This window comes from Melanerpes formicivorus, unplaced genomic scaffold (genome assembly GCF_026170545.1).
Source record: "Melanerpes formicivorus ecotype bairdi unplaced genomic scaffold, bMelFor1.0.p_v2 SCAF_12, whole genome shotgun sequence".
Classification (NCBI taxonomy): domain Eukaryota; kingdom Metazoa; phylum Chordata; class Aves; order Piciformes; family Picidae; genus Melanerpes; species Melanerpes formicivorus.
The window spans coordinates 17,741,768-17,761,407 of NW_027142364.1; the positions used below are offsets into that span (position 1 = coordinate 17,741,768).

Genomic DNA, 19,640 nt, shown 5'->3' on the forward strand with positions numbered 1-19,640 from the left:
AGAAAGATTTCATCAGCTGGCATTTAGTATTCTTCCCATCTCAAGGACCAGCTGCTTCCCCCCTCTGCCGGCTTCCTGCCAGAAAGCCAAAGCCACCTGGTTAACACCAAACTGCCAATAACCCACAGCTTTCAACCTGATACAGCATTCAGGGAGGATATCATTAAATCAAGTCCTAGGAGTGGCGACAAGTAATTGCTACACCAGGTAAATAAAGCTGAAATCTCCCTGAAATAATTTGAATTAGATGTGCAGCACACTGATCACCAACCCATCATGCAGGGCACAAATTCCCTATGCAAGCATTGCCCATCAGTGCTGCTCTTCTCTGTGTCATGTTCAATGTGCTAGTTAGATGAGAATCTATTTTATCTTTTCTCCTCATGAAGCTGGCTCTTTAAATGGCACAGTTTATCTTCAGTACCATAATAATTCTGGACAGGCTCTCTGAAGGGCACCTTTTCTTTTAAAGCTCTCATGAGGGTGTAAGAACACCTCAGTATAACAGGTAAATAATTTCTTCCAGACTAACCCACAATCTTCTAAACCTTTAAGGATCAGGCATGGCTGAGGCATGCACCACTGGACTTGATCAGGGAAATGGCCCTGAGAAGCAGAGATTCCCCACCTCTGAAGCTTTCAGAGAGATGCCTACCTGTTTTGCAGGAGCAAATCACTAGCAAATGCATAGGCAGAGTAAACCTAAGTTTACAGTCGTGTACGGTGTGCTAGAAACTCATGATGCTGCAACTCAATTTCTTGCTATCCCAGGGACACAGTAAGGCCCTTATTGTATTTTTGTGGTCTTGTCTTCCACCAACAACTCTATTTTATCCCTCCACCTCCCCCCAGCTGCTGTTGTTCTCCTTCCTATTGTTTAAAGCCAGCTATGCCCTTTCCCCATCATTCCTTTTGCCCCTTTTATCTTTCACTTTCTTTAAAAGCCAGTTCCTACACAGAATTGAGTTGCTCTTTTTCCTGGCTCTGATAAAAGTCTACCACTGTCAGAAAGCACTTTTTTTTTTTCAGCTGCTTCTACTTCAGCTTCCTCATCCATGAATATGAGCACTCAGCTTTCCACTACAGTCACAGCCTCTAATACTTTCAGATGAGACTTGTTCACAGTACTGTTAATGTAATTTATTACATCCCACCCTCCCTAAATACCATTTTCCTTGCCGCAAACCAAAGATCTCGTTTTCCTGGCATCTAGCAACCCTGCAGTATCTTTGTTGACATCCTGCCAAGATCTTTGCAGGTTCTCAGCAAATCTGTTAGTCTCTGCTGGGGCCAGCTGCTGTCTACAACCCTTGCATATTCTGAGCTCTGTTCGATTAGAAACACCCCTGAATATATTACGTGCTTCTGACCTCCAGGGCAGTCAGATGGAAAGACACTTCTGCTGACCACTGCAGAAACTTCAGCTCATGAGCCTTGCAATTCAATTTGTATAATATCACAATGGGTAAGAAGAGATAGGGTCAGGAGAAGAAAGGAATTTTCATCCAGGCCTTCTTAAAATTCAAGCTTGGCATCATGTCCAGAGACATTTATCCCACCCTCTCAAAGAAACAGACGAAATCTCAGGAGCTGATGAGATTTGAACTGTTACCAACTTTTAAAACACGCCTCAGAGCTGTCAGCATTCCAGTTCTGAGCCATCACAGACCACGATGCACTCACGTGATTCAGCACTGTTTCACAAGATGTTAAATTTCATACAAATCAGGGGGTGGGTTTTGTTAAAAACTGTGGAAAAGTTGGATTAGGTTTTCTTTATTGGCCAGCCAGGCTACTCTAGATGACGTGAAGACAGACATCCAATACAGTACAGATACACAGATCAGTGCTAGCACTTACAGTGACTTGGCTTGTGAAAGTGTAGGTGCTATGAAAACCAGTGGCTCTGGGACCAGCTTAAGATTGAGCAGGACTTTCAAGGTCAGTATGGTGGATATACATGCCTAACCTGGCAGTACAGGAGTCTTCACCACGTAAAGCTCAAAAGATCCCAAATAAGCTAAGAAGTAGTGGGGAAAACACACAGCTATTGATCATACGCTGACCAGCAAGAAATGAGCCCCCAACACAGAGAACAAGTACAGCCATAGTGCTCTCCAGGCACTGCTGGGATGCTCAGGTACCACCGACTTGCCACGGTCCCACAGGCTCAAGCTCAAGGAAACTGCAGGTTTGTCACTCTTGCTGAGATCTAGCTTTAATGTGTCTCATTTATTTCACCTTTAAAGTGCCATTTGGTTTCAGGGAAGTCTATGGGTTCTTTTCTAGTGAACTCAAGTACAAACCCATGCACTGCAGTTTTTCCATTCTCAGGATGGATCAGACCTCTACGTGCCAGCCTTTCTAGAAAGCAGGTTCTGGCAGCTCTGTTTAACCCTCTGGTTATTATTTTTTGAGCATATGAAAAATGAAAGAAGCCACAGGTGTAGCAACTGAAGGAGAAAGCAGAGGGACTGAGCTAGTGCTGGGAGGACATGGAAATGCCTCCTGTGAGAGATGGTCTTTGAATGTTCTGCTGGTTTCATGGCTCAGCGCAGCTTAGAGCTCTATCAGGGCAATTTTTATACCAAATGCATTAAGGAAGTCAAATCAGTGCCTGGGATTGATGGCAATAGCATTCCACACAAAATACTCTAATCAGGCAAATGGCTTATTACACGCTGCAGATGAACAGCAACATTGCAAAGGAAAAGCTTTTTGAAGGTTTACTCCAGGGAACATTTTAGGGTTTGGGTTTGAGTTTTAGCCCAGGGAAACCACCTCTGCTGTGAACTGGAGCTTTGTATACACAAGATCCTTCACCTGGGAGAACATCAACCATGGCAACACTTTTGTCAATCTCTTTTCTATTTCTCTCAAATATTTAAGCACCTCCATGCTGTCATTTCACTTACGGAGTAAAGTCGCAGACATGTTTTTGTTCCTGGGAGGTGCAACAGTTTCTTCTGGGTCAGAAGTTATCCATTTGATTCAGCAATGTTTGATGTTAAGTTTACACACATGCTTAGAGACACCACGGATGAGGCTTTCAGAGAAGCAGCTATGTGAATATGCTTCCATATCTAGCTACTTACAATCCAATCCGAATTGAAATGCCCAAGTTCCAGATCCATTGTTCCAAGGATTTTTAAGTGTATTAGGAGGATGTCAGTCACGCTAATTTAAGCCACCACACTCTGCAACAGAAATTATAATAGTACCATAGAATCAGTCAGGGTTGGAAAGGACCACACGGATCTTCTAGGTCCAATCCCCCTGCCATGGGCAGGGACACCCCACACTAGATCAGGCTGGACAGAGACTCAGCCAGCCTGGTCTTAAACACCTCCAGGGACAGCACCCCAACCACCTCCCTGGACAACCCATTCCAGGGTTTCACCACTCTCATGGTGAAGAGCCTCCTCCTCACATCTAGCCTGAATCTCCCCACCTCCAGCTTCATTCCATTCCCCCTAGTCCTATCACTACCTGAGATCCTGAGCAGTCCTTCCCCAGCCTTCCTGTAGGCCCCCTTCAGATACTGGAAGGCCACAATGAGGTCACCTGGGAGCCTTCTCTTCTGCAGACTGAACAGCCCCAACTCCTTCAGTCTGTCCTCATAGGAGAGGTGCTCCAGCCCTCTGATCATCCTTGTGGCCCTTCTCTGGACACGTTCCAGCACATCCATATCCCTCTTGTAATAGGATGCAGTACTCCAGGTGGGGTCTCACCAGAGCTGAATTGTTCAAAAAAATCCAAAAACATTAAAAAAATGGCATGCTCCCTCTCAATCACAAAGTGCTATAAGGTAATCTAGCGTGACCAATTCAGAAAATATCAGCCCCATAACCACACAAAGTGAAATGTACTGTTGATAAGATGATTTTTAACTGGAATTTAAAGCTCATTCTGCAGTTGCTCTACAAGACCCATTTTCATCTTTAGCCACCAAGTATTGAAAATTTGCTGTATGGATTAATTTGGTACAACACAAGGGAATTGCAATTGAAGAGGGGAGGGAAAAGCCCTTACTCAGGGGAAAAACAAAGAAAATCTAAATCTGATTCAGAAAAGATTACATGCAGAGTAGAAGCAGTTGGAAAGCTTTCATTAAACAGGTTATTCTGCCCCATCCTCCTGGCTTGAACCTCTGCCCACCCCCTCAGCAAATCAAAAGAGCATCAGAGGTGAAACTCTGCAGAGGAAAATATTACCTGGGGAAAACATGATGCTATTTGAAGTTAAACATAAATGGTTTTATTTTCCATTTAAAACTACTTGCACAGGAGATATTAATTGTGCCCAAAAAATAGAAGTTTCCTGAAACACTCCAAGTCCACTCTTCTCTAAGGATAGAGTAAGCATGAGTAAGCTCTGGCTGAGGAGATTTTGAGGTGCTGGGGTTTATTCCAATTTAGAATGTATCTATGTGCAATTTTTAAGTTAATCTTAACTTTTAAACTGTATTTTTAAATTAACATTTCCTTAAAATGTAGAAGGGTTGAAAGGTTCAGATTACATTGAAACTGAAACCAAATCACACTTTGGTTCATTTTTCTTTTACTCTTTTTGACTTGTACTTACTGCCAAGTTTTCATAGGGCTGAAAACAACACAAGAAGCACACATAAAAGGTTGTTCCTCGAGTCTGAAGTCACCCACTCTAGGCAATAGGAATTCTCTACCCGCTCCTTCCAGACTTCCATCCTGCAACTGAGGGAGTTTTAGGCAAGCCTGGGTCAATTTCAGACCATTACTTGGATCTAAACAAACCTCACCACATCAGGAAGTAAATGCAGGCCACTTAGAAACAAAAGTGGTTTGTGTGTTTCACAATCCCTTTTAAACAGGACCCTGTCACTGACAAACTTCATAAACGTTCCAGGTTGGTGAAAAGAAACTGAACCTTTTGCTTATTTGGAGATTTTGGGTTGAATCTTGATATAACAGTGACAATCAAACCCAAGTTTCACAACATCAGTAAGAGGAATTCAAAAAGTAAGCACTGAAGAGCCAAAGAGCCTGCTGTGACTTGGAATGAGGCAAGCACACAGAATCTCGTTTAAGGAGATGTGATAGTCAAGGCTTGTAGAGAGCAGTTGGAGAAACTCACATGACAAGTGAGAACATCCATGGCAAGAAAGGAAATCTCTGCCTTCCTTTTTTCCCTTTGCTTCCAACTGCACAAACAACATAAAGTAATGGAAAACACCATTTCCATTCTTCCCTATTTGGATCCAAATGATAAAAGACTTTTCTCCAAGTGTTTCCCCATTCCTTAGTCTGTTCCATACACTCTCTTCTTGCACCTTGGTATTGGGAAAAAAAGGAAAAAGAGAAAGGGGAAGAAAAGGGAAAGGTACTGGCCACAGGGGAAAAAAACCTTCTGTCCTGATGGGTGACCAATGCATTTTAATCATAGAAGTGGGTTAAACCAAATGAAGTTTTGTATCCAGAAAAGTGTAGTTAGTGGGAAGGAAAGCTTGCAGCAACTAGAAGTGCTTTGCATCAGCATTCAAAACAGCATTTTTCCTACCAAAAAATCCATAAGCAAAGCATCAGCTTTTGCCCTGGCTCTCATAGTTGGGTTTGGCAATTCAGTCTCCACTGGGAAACACTATTTGCAGTGACAACATCACGTCAGCACCTGCCTTCCACCACAGCTCCCCAGGCTGCCTAGGTGCAGAAAACAAAAGGCAGTTCCCAAATTTAGCCACTCACCAACCTTAACATCCAAGTATAAAACACATTTAGTCATTCTGAGTTGGCACAAGGCCTATGAATAGTTTCACTTCACGCTGTCAGAATTTTTGTAAGTATTCTTCTGGGTCTGTCCATGATGTAATTTCCCACTTGCTCAGAGTACATTCCTGTACATACCTCAAGCAGCCAATACTACGTAGAGGATCTCATTTGGTTTGATTACATCAGAACGTTACTCTCCGATATCATTTTAGCTCTGCAACATTAAAGAGAGTTACAATATCCTGGAAATGCCTAGGTCAGTAAACTTTTATGGCTCTGAGCATTGACTCATCTTTCCAGTTTTCTTCCTTTTTGGAGCTTCATATGCCTGTGAGGGCATTTTTGTCAAAGTGTGTTGGTGGCAAAATCAGGACACCAGCTTGTTAAATAAACAATCAGCCCCTAAGCTGTTCCAGAAAAAGGATGAGATGTCTCATACTTACATCTTTTGTGAGTTAAGGTTTATTTAGGTTTCTAATCCCTCAAGGCAAGCATGCAATGTGTAAAGCAAAAGCTCTGTGAGAGGAACATTTTACCTATACTGCTTGCTGAGAAAGAGCAAGGCTTTTAAAACAGACCAGAACACCACACTTCATTAAACAACATTAGCCTTCCCTGGCTAATAAACTTTCTCTGTATTTTCCAGTTGCATTCATTTGTATCTTTGTTTATAGGGAAGTTAAACTACCTTTAAAAACAAGACAGTGGACACCACTAAGTTTTAATGTTTATGCTGTAAGAGGGACATCCAAATCAACGGGAATTTCACTCCCCATTTTGAGTCTATGAATGGATGGCCTTACTAAAATATAGTCCAGGTTGTGTTGATACAAGTGTTCTGGAAGACATAACCAAGAGTTAACACTTTGTTGAAACAGCTAGGATCTCACAAACTAAAGGTTTTATTTAATCATCCATAACTAGATACATGCAAATATACCAACAGTGTTAGTTTTTCACATGAATGCAAAGGTTTTCAGAAGGATGCAATAAAACCTGATATCAGAAACATGTCCCTGCATCAGATGTTAAAACCCTGGTGCTCACATTACTGCAATTGCTGGCTGAAGTTTACAAAGCTTGAAAACAACTCCAGACCTGTTTTCAAACATTCACAGCTTCTCATTGCCATTACAGATGGATCTGGAAGTGCTTCAGATTGGAGGGTGCTCAGAGACGAGGTGGAATGATATGAGGAAAGCAAAGACAAGCCATGGGTTTGGACCTGAACACCACTGAGTGCAAAAGCACTTAGCTCCTAGCTGTGTACAAGAGCTTCTCTCAATAAAGGTTACTGAAATGCCAGGCTACTTGACATCCCTATTTGAGGTGAGTTGAATTTAAGGATTCCTCATTTGATTACTAGGGTAGAATTCTCACAGGGGAAAGTTAGGGTTCCATTGCAGACTTCCAGCAGAAGAGCTGCACCTCTCACCATGTTCCATGGAAGTTAACAGTAACCCACCATAAGCAGGGCACAAGTATGTTACCTCATGATCAGGAACATCAACTACATTATTTATTGCAAAATGGAAAAAAAACCAACCCAAACTAAATTGTAACCTGTGCATATCAAGTCTGCTTAGAGAGGTGTAGAGAACACAAGTGGTTCTGCAGGAGAGGGAAGTTACATCTGTCATTTCATTTCCTCATTAAGGAATACCAAGCTTTTCAAGAAGTCTCCCTTTCCAGTGTCTCTTGTGACCAGACTAACTCTATACCACATTATTTTGTGAAAAACAGAAAGAAACTTTTCATAAAGTCCACCACAATTTGTTGCTGCTCAGCAGGAACATGATCTGGACTTCTTGCAGTGCTGTAACCCAATTTAATTTCCCTGTCAGGCCACTTGATGGATGTGTCTATAGAGTTCTCAAATGGGAGATAAAACTTTTTACTACTGAAGGCAGACAGTGCTTTCCTTTTCATTTGCTATCCAGGGATTCAACCTTCACCAGCTCAGTAGGGCTTCAATAATTCACCTCACCATGTCTGGATCACTATATTGAAGCTTTATTCATTTAAAATGAAAACACAGAATTCAAACGGAAATTAAGACCTTGCATAGATGAGAGTCTCAAACTCACAAGCACTCTGGAAATCACAGGCTGGGCTGTTCAGGATGTCATTCCTTCAGTTTTTCTCCCACCACTACTGACCTCAAATGCTAGCCAAAAACCTGACTCTTTAGCCAGCCTACATTAAGGCTTCATGTACAAGCCAAGATGGGCTGGGCTCAGACACAAGCAAAGCAGAAACCCTGCAGAAGGGGACAGAAGTCTGGGGAGACCAGAAATAGTACCACTTTTTCTATAGAAGTAAATCTGAGAGTGGTTTCACAGGTTAATATGGAATCACTGAATGCACTAGGTTGGAAGGGACCTCTAAAGGTCATGTAGTCCAACCCTCTTGCAGTAAGCAGGGACACCCCAACTAGATCAGGCTGCTCAGAGCCCTATCAAGGCTTGAATGTCTCCAGAGATGGAGCCTCCACTACCCTCCCTGGGCCAACCTGTTCCAGTGCTCAACAATCCTCACAGAAATATGCACTTAGTATCATAGTATCAGTCAGGGTTGGAAGGGACCACAAGGATCATCCAGTTCCAACCCCCCTGCCACGGGCAGGGACACCCCACACTAGATCAGGCTGGACAGAGCCTCATCCAGCCTGCTCTTAAACACCTCCAGGGATGGGGCCTCGACCACCTCCCTGGACAGCCCATTCCAGGGCTTCACCACTCTCATGGTGAAGAACCTCCTCCTCACCTCCAGCCTGAATCTCCCCACCTCCAGCTTCATTCCATTCCCCCTAGTCCTATCACTACCTGAGAGGCTGAGCAGTCCTTCCCCAGCCTTCCTGTAGGCCCCCTTTAGATACTGGAAGGCCACAATTAGGTCACCTCAGAGCCTTCTCTTCTCCAGACTGAACAGCCCCACTTGTACTAGAAGATTCCCTGGAAAGAATAAGTAGAGGCATGAACCTTTTATAAGGTGCTAAAAATATTTCAGCTCTCATTTTTATCAAACTTGGCAAAGCACAACCACACCTACACACGAATGGGAAATCCCCTCTAAAAATAAAGGCATTTTAATAACAATAGGTTTGATTATTCTTCCCATCTGTGCCAAATAGCTGCTTTCCTAACCTTAAACACAGGTAATGACACCCTTTGTAATGGCTTTGTGCTATTTAAACCTGAGAATTTCCAAACTGCATCATAATGTCACCTTTTAAATCTACACATCTGAAACTTCAAGCCAGAAACACTTCCTAAAAACAATAACATTTACTCAAATCCTCAGGAAGAAAAAAAAAGGTCTGATTTGTGCAGAGTACAGCCTGAAAAAGGTGTGGTAGACACTGATTTTCATACCAAAGCCCAATCTTTCCAGAGGCTGAGCTCTTGCTGAGCAAGCAAGTTATTTTTAGCCTTTATAGTGACATTTTAGCATCTCCAGCAGTATATGTCATTATGTGAGACGCTCCCTTTGGTCTCAGAAGAAAAGTTCAGTGCTTTACATATCAGATTTGCTTCTTCATGAAAATACTGCCAATATAAACTCCATCATATCAACAGCTGGATAACGTTCTAAACTTGCCTTCTTGAGACACAAACAGCCCTGTAGAAACGGTCAGGTCACTGGATTCGTTGCATTAGAGATGATGTTGCAAAATTGGGAAAGCCTTAATCAATTTAAGTGGCTCAATAAAGTTTGACCAGCCGTCAAGCCTGGAAAGACTGTAAAAAGAACTGTAGTTGCAGAAAACAAGACAGCATTGATTAAGGTATTAAAAGTGGTGATTTCTGCCTCATAATACCCAAGGGCAAAACTTCTGTAAAACTAAAGGCAAACAGACAGGATGAGAAGGCAATTTTTCAGTTTACTAGCACAAACTGCATTAGGTATCTGTAACTTTTCTGTCTGCCCGTAACATCTACCCCTGGCCCTTTGCAGGCTGATATTCTTTGTCACTTCTGAAGTGCTTTGTCCTCCACACTTACCGAAGGTTCCTACTCCAGAAAGCCAAACTTGCTCTGAGTTCTCTTAATCCTTCTCCAGAATGTACTTCTCTAAGGAAATCACCTCACAGCAGAAATCGAACCTTGCTAATTCTCCTCCTCATTAAATATCTGCCTTAATCCTGGATCTGTTTAGTTTTCCTCTGTTAAAGGAGAGCAAATGCAGTACAAAGTCTATGGCCTGCATGCAGCAGGACTACAAAGCAGGTCTTCATTCATTTTGTGCTATTTCATTACAAACTGGTATTTCATTTCCATGTAAGAACAACCCATGAAATATAATTTAACTGAGAAGAGCTCTTGCTAATTAGCACAACCTGGAATCACGGAATCAGAGAATTATAGAATCAATAAGATTGGAAAAGACCTCAAAGATCATCAAGTCCAACCTATCACCCAAAACCTCATGACTAACTAAACCACAGCTTCAAGTGCCACATGAAATCCTTTTTTGAACACCTCCAGGGACAGTGACTCCACCACCTCCCTGGGCAGCACATTCCAAAGGCCACATTGAGACTCTTGAACGTGTTCAGAGAAGGGCAATGAAGCTGGTGAAGGGTTTGGAGCACAAGCCCTATGAGGAGCAGCTGAGGGAGTTGGGGCTGCTTAGCCTGGAGAAGAGGAGGCTCAGAGGAAACCTCCTTGCTGCCTACAACTACCTGAAGGGAAGTTGTAGCCAGGTGGGGGCTGGTCTCTTCTCCCAGGCAACCAGCACCAGAACAAGAGGACCCAGTCTCAAGCTGTGCCAGGGGAGGTTTAGGCTAGATGTTAGGAAGAAGTTCTTCATAGAAAGAGTGATTGGCCAGTGGAATGGGCTGCCCAGGGAGATGGTGGAGTCACCATCACTGGAGGTGTTTAGGAAGAGACTGGATGGGGTGCTTGGTGCCATGGTTTAGTTAATTAGATAGTGTTGGATGATGGGTTGACTCATTGATCAAAAAGGTCTCTCCCAACCTGGTTAATTCTATTCTATTCTAAAGTACCTTCTACACTTCTTTTCCCCAAGCCAAAAATGATCATAATGTACTTTGAGTTTGGATGTAGTGAATCCATACTAATGAAAAACCATTTCAGGTTTGAGAAGACTGCAATAACAGGTTTCTGAAGTAAATGAAAAGCATGTTAACTAGTTCAATATGCACCAACATACATGTAATATTTTCATCTTTTTCACACAGCAAGTTGCAGTTAAAACCTTAGCAGGTCTATTATACTTTACTGGCTGGTTATTCTACAATTAACACCAGATTCTTGCTTTTGCAATGCCAATAGCTATAAGGAAAAGCTACATCACAAATGACTCTACCAGTAGAATTTTACAATAGACGAACACAGGAGTCGTTTATAATGCATTTGCTGCTATTAAAAAACAAATAAACATTTACAGTCTGTGATAATTAACTTTACTGCTGAATTAGTAGTATTCCTTATGCTTCTTAACTAGAGGAAATATTGCAAGTACAGCAGTAAAGTCCAATGTGTTTTAAAACCTCCCTCTTCTCCTCCAAAACACAAGGAGCTTTTGGCCACCTTAAAACCTACCAGCACTATGTTAAGCACTGACACCCTCCACTATGCATGGAACACAAAAGAGCCATTTAAGAAGGATGTTCTTAAGTCAGAAGTAAATTACCATAGTTTAAACACAGCATCTAAGCACAGAAGCATAGCAGACCTGCCCCACCAACCCAGGAGATGTGATTTCTAGAGTTACAAGATTCCCTCCTCGTACAAGGCAGGAAGTGGCAACACTTAAGTGCCAGATCACGCTGTCAGCTCATCTGGCCACATAAGTGGCAATTGAACTCAGTCACAACTACTGCCTTCATGTCTTGTTAAAGTACCTGATGCATTTGTATTATGTATCAGTAAATGTTTCACCACCTGAGTTGATTTCTTACCTTGTCTTGCAGCTGTCAGTCCCAGGAAAGAGCAACAAATCCCAGAAGGAGCAACAAACTTGAGGTCTTACCTTTACAAAGTCCACAGTAACTTCAGTTTGAAAGCAGAACAGGCTCTAATGGCAGAATCTCTGGAGGACCCATTGGAAAGTTTCTTCTTCTTCTTCATCTTAGTAAACAGACTGTTCACAAAGGTCTGGGCTGAGCAAGTAGGAACATGCCTGTCAAATGAGAGAGAAAAACATACTGCAGTTCACTGAGTGAACTCTGTTCACAATGCCTGTTAGAAAAATGGTTTCTCAACTTCCTTTAGCTCTCATGAACACCACCTAAATCATTAAAATACAGAATGAGATTCTTTTCCAGACAGTTATAGTCTTCATCTTTTGATGTGGAAGTCCCAAATACTGATTTTAAAGTTTTTTTTTACCTCTGAACTAATCACCCAGCAGTAAGAGTTGTTTGTAATGCCTCATCAAATATGAGCACACACTGTGGATAACACACAAGTCTGGCCTAAAAGTAAATTTTGAAATGCAAGCCAAAGTAGTTTCTATTACAGCCATATAGACTACTGCCTGGGAACCTTTTCTGGCATGAAGTTTAGATCCCTGCACCATATATGTTTTAAATTTTATTACTTACAGGCTTCCAGATGACCTCTGAGGTAACCATATTTCTGTGGTGCTACAAGGTAGAATGAGACCCCAGCACAGACACAGCAGTGCCATTGCTTATCACATCACAAAAACATCCCAGGCATGGACTCCAGACCTTCAGATTACAGCACTACAATTTCTCTCATTCATAAGCCTTTTAATTTTCTTTCAGCCTGCTTACCAAGACATTATTCAACCTCAGTGCCACTAAGTATTTTCAAGCATTTCTTTTTTCCTGGATGAGGAAAAGCACTTACTCCCAGCTTGCTGAGCCTGTCATTTAGCTAAGTACCATTCCATGAGCACTTGAGATCACAAGAGACCTCATCACAGGATCAGAACCTTGGAGCAAACCTCTTGCTTCCTCTTTTCTGCTCAGTTTCATGCCCTGGGGAAGGATGTTGTATCGTTTGGCGTTCCAGTTTGCTCCATTTAGATTGGATATAATGCTTCTAGGCAGAGCACCTCCATTTTTAAGGGCTGCAGTGAGACCTCAGGCCTTATATTGGCCCTGAACACATGGATCAAGTGCTTCAGAGCTGCACCTGTGCTAGTGTTGCACAAGTCCTTCTAAATATTGATAGAATTTTGCTTCTAAACCAGGAAAAGATGTTGCTGTTATCAAACACATCACACTGAGTATATATAAATGTGAGTGCATACCAAGTTGTTTATATGACCATCTTCAAATGCTTAAGACAGTGTTTCGCATATGAAATGTTCTAGTAGCTTGACTGCAACATCCACTGCCTGAGGAGGACTCCTGCTCACAAAGGGTACAGACAGTTGCCACTACTGTTAGATCAGACAGCAGAAAGCTGGGGGAAAACTGAAATGGGACAATGGACTGTGATGATCTCAGCTAATCATGGTTAGAAGTTGATGTAGCTAACATAGCATTTGCTGTATTAATTCCAGCTTGCTCACATGTGAATAAGCCTAGAGCCCCATCCATGTGGTTAGGATGCTGAAACACTGAAATACCCCAAAGGCCACATCTTGGAGCAAATTTACATATCCTTGCTGTGTTCATCACTGCAGTTCTAGGTCCTGACTTGCTGTAAAGCAGCTCATCAACACTTTAGCTGTGGTTCACAGTCCAGAGGCAGCTGAGTGACAGACTTTCAGAATGCCCAGGCACAGTAAGCTGGTACCAGTTGTTCCTTCCAGGAGAGAGTAGTCAATGCAAATCCATGCATTAGTGCTGCAGAGGCTAATTCAAACATTAACCATTCCAGGATTGATGGACTTCCCACAGCTGGTGCTGCAGAGCTGTTGAAGTGAAGCATGCTGGCAGAGGCTGCTCGTTCTTCAGCAAGCTGCCGACCCCAGTGCATTCCACTTTCTGCAAGGGGGGATGACAGTTGGTAGAGTGACTGGGGCGGCTGGTCGAGGACCTGACACTTGGCAAAGGATCAGCGCATTAGATGACAAGCCAAATTCCATCAGCTTCCAAAAAAATACTAGCAGCCTGACAAACAAAGTGTTTTAATTGCTGGTGCAACTGTCTTTGATTTTTCTGTTGATGGGCACTGGATCTAACCACATAGGAATGTCTACTTCATGGTACCATTGTTCTCAGAGGAGCACCAGGCACCCTCGGTTCCTGGCTACAAGGAATAAAACAAAATCAGCTGCCCTTACAGGAAAAAAAAGCACCACCACAACCACAGCTGCCAACATTTCTGGCATTTGCTGTAAGTAATCAGCCTTCTGAATCCATACAAATCCCTTGCTGGAATATTCCATCAGAGGAAGGGAATCCCTACCTTAGGTAATCATCATGTAACATATGCCTAGCTGGGGCCTCAGAGGTGGGGATTCCCAAATGGGTACAGAGCAGGGGTCGACAACACTTTTTCATTGCAGCACCTGAGATGTGACCCAAAGCATTACACCCACAGGTCAGCAGAGGGTGGATAAAGCCAAGCATCCTGCTGCATCCAAAGTGCCAGCAGAACTGCTGATTGTGAGCACAGCTCCTGATCCACAGATCTCTGTCTATTAAAAGCAGAGATGTGCAAAGCTGCTCCACATGCACCACCAAATAATGCTTAGATGTTGTTAAATTCAGCAATATTCACACTGATCACCTGTGGATGGAGTCAACCTCTTAACTACTCCCTGAGCCAGCTGGACATCTAAGAAGCTACCCTAAACCAGAAGACAGAGCCATGTTTGATTTACAGAATAGATAGCAAAAAGATGCCTATCATTAACCTTGGTTTTGCTTCATCAGGCCCCTTACAGGCTCCAAACTTCTCACAGTACCAAGAGGTTCAGAAATCAGTCATGAGATTGAGTCCCTAAAATCAGTCCAACCTTCATTGGCTGCTTAGAGACTGAGTGACGCATAGGCAGCTAGAACAACTTTGCTCACTTATCTTTCAGTTCTCTATATGCTCCTAGCAGAGTTGCAGAAGACAAGTTCTGATGATACAAAGCAAAGCCAGAGATGAGTCTGGCAAAGCAGGCCATGCCAAGTCTTACACCATACATTCAGCAGCTTGCTGGATGCCTTGCTTACAGCAATGCAAGTTTTGCAACCAGCAACATGGAGTTTAACAGCATTTGTCATAGTCTTGTCCTAAAAAGTATTGAGTTCACATCTTGATCTGAGGAGAGAGCTAAGGAGAAGTTCTCCAAATCTTCATTTTCTGGTGAACACTTCGCTGCACACACCAGAAACTGAAACAAAAGAGACTTAAGGCAAAGCAATTTTACAAGTGAAGAGCTGGCAAAATTTTCCCTAGTTTTAGCAATAGCAGGACTTGGTCAAGGTCATTCAGCATGGCATACCTAAAGAATTGAACATGTATATGAAAGCAGGACCATTCATTTGCTAGGAACTGATCCTCAATGGGCAGCAGAAACCAATTCACTTGGTCACCAGGTATCTATTACAACATAGAGCCTAACAACAGAAACCTGTGAGCACAGTCTTGTACATGATTTTAGTGGAGAAACTGTAAAACAGCAGCTACTTGGAGTTCATTCCCATGTTGTCCTACAAGTCATTTGATACACACCAGTATCTTCATATCACAGCTAAACATGCTGCAGCATTTTGCACTCTCCTAAATAAACTAGCAGATTCCATACATCTCCTGGGTTTTTTTAGATGACTTAGCAGACAGCACACCATATGAAATTGAGTCTTGATACCACCAATGAAGATTTAAAAGCTGTCCTAGATGGATAATTCAAAACATCACAACACTTCATACTGTCTCTGCTCTTCTCTTCCATTGGTGGGTGGATGTGAAGCTTTTCTAGCAGCCTTTGCTGTACTAGTGTGCCTTGACATCTTTTAGCTTCCTAGCTAAAGCAGCACATGAATGTTGCTAGTAGCTCAAGTTCCTGTGTCACCAGCCCCTAGAGAGCCCGAGGGCCAGCACTTGCCTGCACATGAATCCTCCTCTTCCTCAGCTGGTGACCATCCCTAACTGTCCCCAAGCTAGAGCTGGGAGCCACAGAACATTGGCTTTCCCCAGGGTAGGATTTCTCACACCACTTAGGGCCATTTTGTCACGCTACTACATGGTATAAGCCAGAGTTACATTACTTGCCACATATCCTTCAAAAGCATGTAATTCCTCATATCCTTCTACCTCCTTATTGAGTTTATATTCTCACTACTCATGTAAGCCAAAAGCAGTGATGAGGAAATGCAGGAGGAAAACACCAGTCTGAGTAGGCTGTGCAACATTATAGAAGGATTAGGTGATATTAGCTTCACAGATAAGAAGAGGGATAATACATGGAGAAATCACTCTTGGCTCATTCTTTTCTTTATGTACTTACCAAGATAAAGATCACAACAGTCTAACTTTTTATGCAGTCAGGCCCTTCCCTACTTATTAGCTTTGTCTCCACTGAAAAGCAAATTAGAATAGAATAAACCAGGTTGGAAGAGACCTTCAAGATCATTGCATCCAACCTATCATCCAACACCACCTATCCAACTAAACCATGCAACCAAGCACACTATCAAGTCTCCTCCTAAACACCTCCAATGATGGTGACTCCACCACCTCCCCAGGCATCCCAGTCCACTGGGCAATCATTCTCTCTGTGTAGAATTTTCTTCCTAACCTCCAGCCTAAACTTCCCCTGGCACAGCTTGAGACTGTGTCCTCTTGTTCTGGTGCTGGTTGCCTGGGAGAAGAAACCAGCCCCCACCTGGCTATCACCTCCCTTCAGGTAGTTGTAGACAGCAAAAAGGTCTCCCCTGAGCCTCCTTTTCCCCAGGCTAAGTTAACTTTCTCCTCACAAAACACAAGATTATAAGCATTGCATAAAGTTGGCAGAGAACTTCAGGGGGGGAACCACACACACATGTGAAAACCTAATCCAAACAAGTCTCCAGTCTCATCCACATCTTCTAATACACCAGGACTAACATTCTGCCTTAAGTCTTCTTCTTGCAGCCACTGGAAAAGAGATAAAACCAGCCTGGGGGGGGATGACCTGATCTTGTTTTTCCTCCTCATTTCTGCCAGACATCTCCAGCTTTTTGCCCTCTCTCACCACAATTCAGCACATTCGTCAGGCAAGCTCAGATGACAGAAGATGTTCATCCATCCTGAAGCCAGAGAAGCCATGATTCCAGAGGAAATCCCACACAGCTTCTCATACAGCTCTTCCTTCAAGAATTATCCTGCTGGTTTCAGTTTTTACCTCTCTCAGAGGCAAAAAGGAAAGATCCAACAATCATCCCAAATTCCAAATTCCCACACAAAAGCAAAACAGCCTAGGAGAATCTGAGTTAAACAACTACAGAACTGGAAACACTAACAACTTCTGGAAGGATAAAATATCTGACTTGAAGATTGATTTTGCACAAGCACAAGAGTCAGGAAAAAAATCTTCTTGAAAGCAATCACTATTTGTAGGTATCAGACAACAAAACTTCAAGGCCAAAACAAGATCATGACCTGATCCACTGAGATTAATGCACATCAAAAAGTGATGTGAAATCATCATCATTTTCACCCCGTGAGACTCCACTCTAAACTTTCATGCTGGACAGGGAGGGTCCATAGATTTCAAAGAACTTGCACATGCACAATGAAAATGTTTACTTGAAGTGGGCCAAGAACCTCCTGCAGTTGCTGTAATATTTTAAGTATCATTCCCCTGCCTAGAATAAAACCTTGGTGCTCTGACAAGAAGGGCTAAACCCCAGAGATAACCAGTTTAGCCCTGGGTGCCTTCTCTATATTCCCAACATCTTGAAGAGCCCTCTTCCAATGAACACTGCTTGAAGTCACTGAGCTTTGTGAGAAAAATCAACAAACATGTGAGAAACCAACCAACATGTCAAGGAAGACAAGAGCAAAGAGATGGTCAGTGTGTGAATACTGAGCAATTCCTTTGCTTAAATAAAAATCACTGAAAATAGTGGAAGTGGAAACCAAATTTGTTGCTCTAGAATTATCACTGAGAGGATAATCGCCGTTTCTATTATCCTCCCTTTTGTTTGGAATGAGGCAGCATTGTCCTTTTGAAGTTTTTCTATATGGAAGTGTCCTTTCCAAAGCCAAAATAGTTTTTATAATAAATTATTATTATTTTTTTTGCTTGATTTTTTTTGACCTCCAGGCTGCTAATGGAAATTAGCTAACAGGAAAAAAAAGCTACTGTATTTTTCCTCATGGAACACAGAAACATTCTGCAGAGCTGATGTTGACCACAGGGATAAAGATGTCATGGTAAAGAGGGAATGGGGGGGAAAAAAAAACCAACAGAACAGGAAAAAAGAAAACAGCAGCAAAGAAAAAATGCAACAGTTGCTTCTGACAATGTTCTACTCGACCCCAAAGTCTAACACTCCCAGATGTGCACAGTGTGCTGCACAGCCTGACAAAGTCAGCACCCAAACATTCTCCGCATTAGAGGCTGAATTTCACGTACATGTATTATAGAATTCCTTCCAGAAGAGTAGCATTTTTTTCAGAAGGGAAAATTCAAAACACATTTGCAGGTTTTATTTAATAAATATATGTATGCTGGTTTAATAATACACAAAGCAGAAACACAGTCTCACAGTATAACTAAGACTGGAAAAGACCTCGAGGATCATGGAGTCCAACCTATCAACACAGACCCCATGACTAAACCATGGCACCAAGTGCCACGTCCAATCTCCTCTTGAACGCCTCCAGGGACGGTGACTCCACCACCTCCCTGGGCAGCACATTCCAATGACGAACGACTCGCTCGGTGAAGAACTTTCTCCTCACTTCGAGTCTAAACCTCCCCTGGCACAGCTTGAGACTGTGTGCCCTTGTTCTGGTGCTGGTTGCCTGGGAGAAGAGACCAACCCCTTCCTGGCTACAACCACCTTTCAGGTAGTTGTAGAGGGCAATGAGGTCACCCCTGAGCCTCCTCTTCTCCAGGCTAAACAATCCCAGTTCCCTCAGCCTCTCCTCATAGGGCTTGTGTTCAAAGCCTCTCCCCAGCCTTGTTGCCCTTCTCTGGACATGTTCAAGCGTTTTAATGTCCTTCTTAAACTGAGGGGCCCAGAACTGGACACAGGACTCAAGGTGCGGCCTAACCAAAGCAGAGTACAGGGGCACAATGACCTCCCTGCTCCTGCTGGCCACACTATTCCTAATGCAGGCCAGGATGCCATTGGCCCTCTTGGCCACCTGGGCACACTGCTGGCTCATATTCAGGTGGCTGTCGATCAGCACCCCCAGGTCCCTCTCTGTTTGGGAGCTCTCAGCCACTCCGACCCCAGCCTGTAGCTCTGCATGGGATTGCCGTAGCCAAAGTGCAGCACTCGGCACTTGGACTTGTTGAATGCCATCCCATTGGACTCTGCCCATCTGTCCAGTTGGTCAAGGTCCCTCTGCAGAGCCTTTCTACCCTCTAACTGACCAACATCTGCTCCTAACTTGGTGTCACCTGCAAACTTGCTGATGACTGGCTCAACCCCCTCATCCAGATCATCAATGAAGATGTTGAAGAAGACAGGGCCCAGCACTGATCCCTGGGGGATGACACTCCACACTTCTATGCCCACATCCTTATACAGATCTTTTTTTATTTCAGCTTTTTCATCAGTTCTTCCCTCTATCAAACTGCTCTTACTGTATCTGGTCACAAGTCTGGCCTGAACTGGAGGCTTTCCCCCATGTCATATAAAACAAAGGCCACAAGCCAAATTCCACTCTCAGTTACACAGCCTCAACCTTTAACATCAGAAGACTTACACCAACGTAAACCAGTAATAGATATTGGCTGCCCTTACGGACCTGATTTTGGCAGGTGGATGGAATAGGATCAGAAAGTTCTATTTACCTC

At 43.1% G+C, this 19,640-nt stretch overlaps 1 long non-coding RNA gene across 1 annotated transcript in view; it reads right to left on the minus strand.

Annotated features, from left to right (window-relative positions):
* LOC137444601 (uncharacterized) overlaps positions 1–19,640 on the minus strand; it is a 147,312-nt gene that overhangs the window by 108,742 nt on the left and 18,930 nt on the right. The window contains exon 3 of the long non-coding RNA XR_010988191.1: positions 11,742–11,891. This is a non-coding gene — a long non-coding RNA (uncharacterized lncRNA). The remainder of the gene's footprint in view (positions 1–11,741; positions 11,892–19,640) is intronic.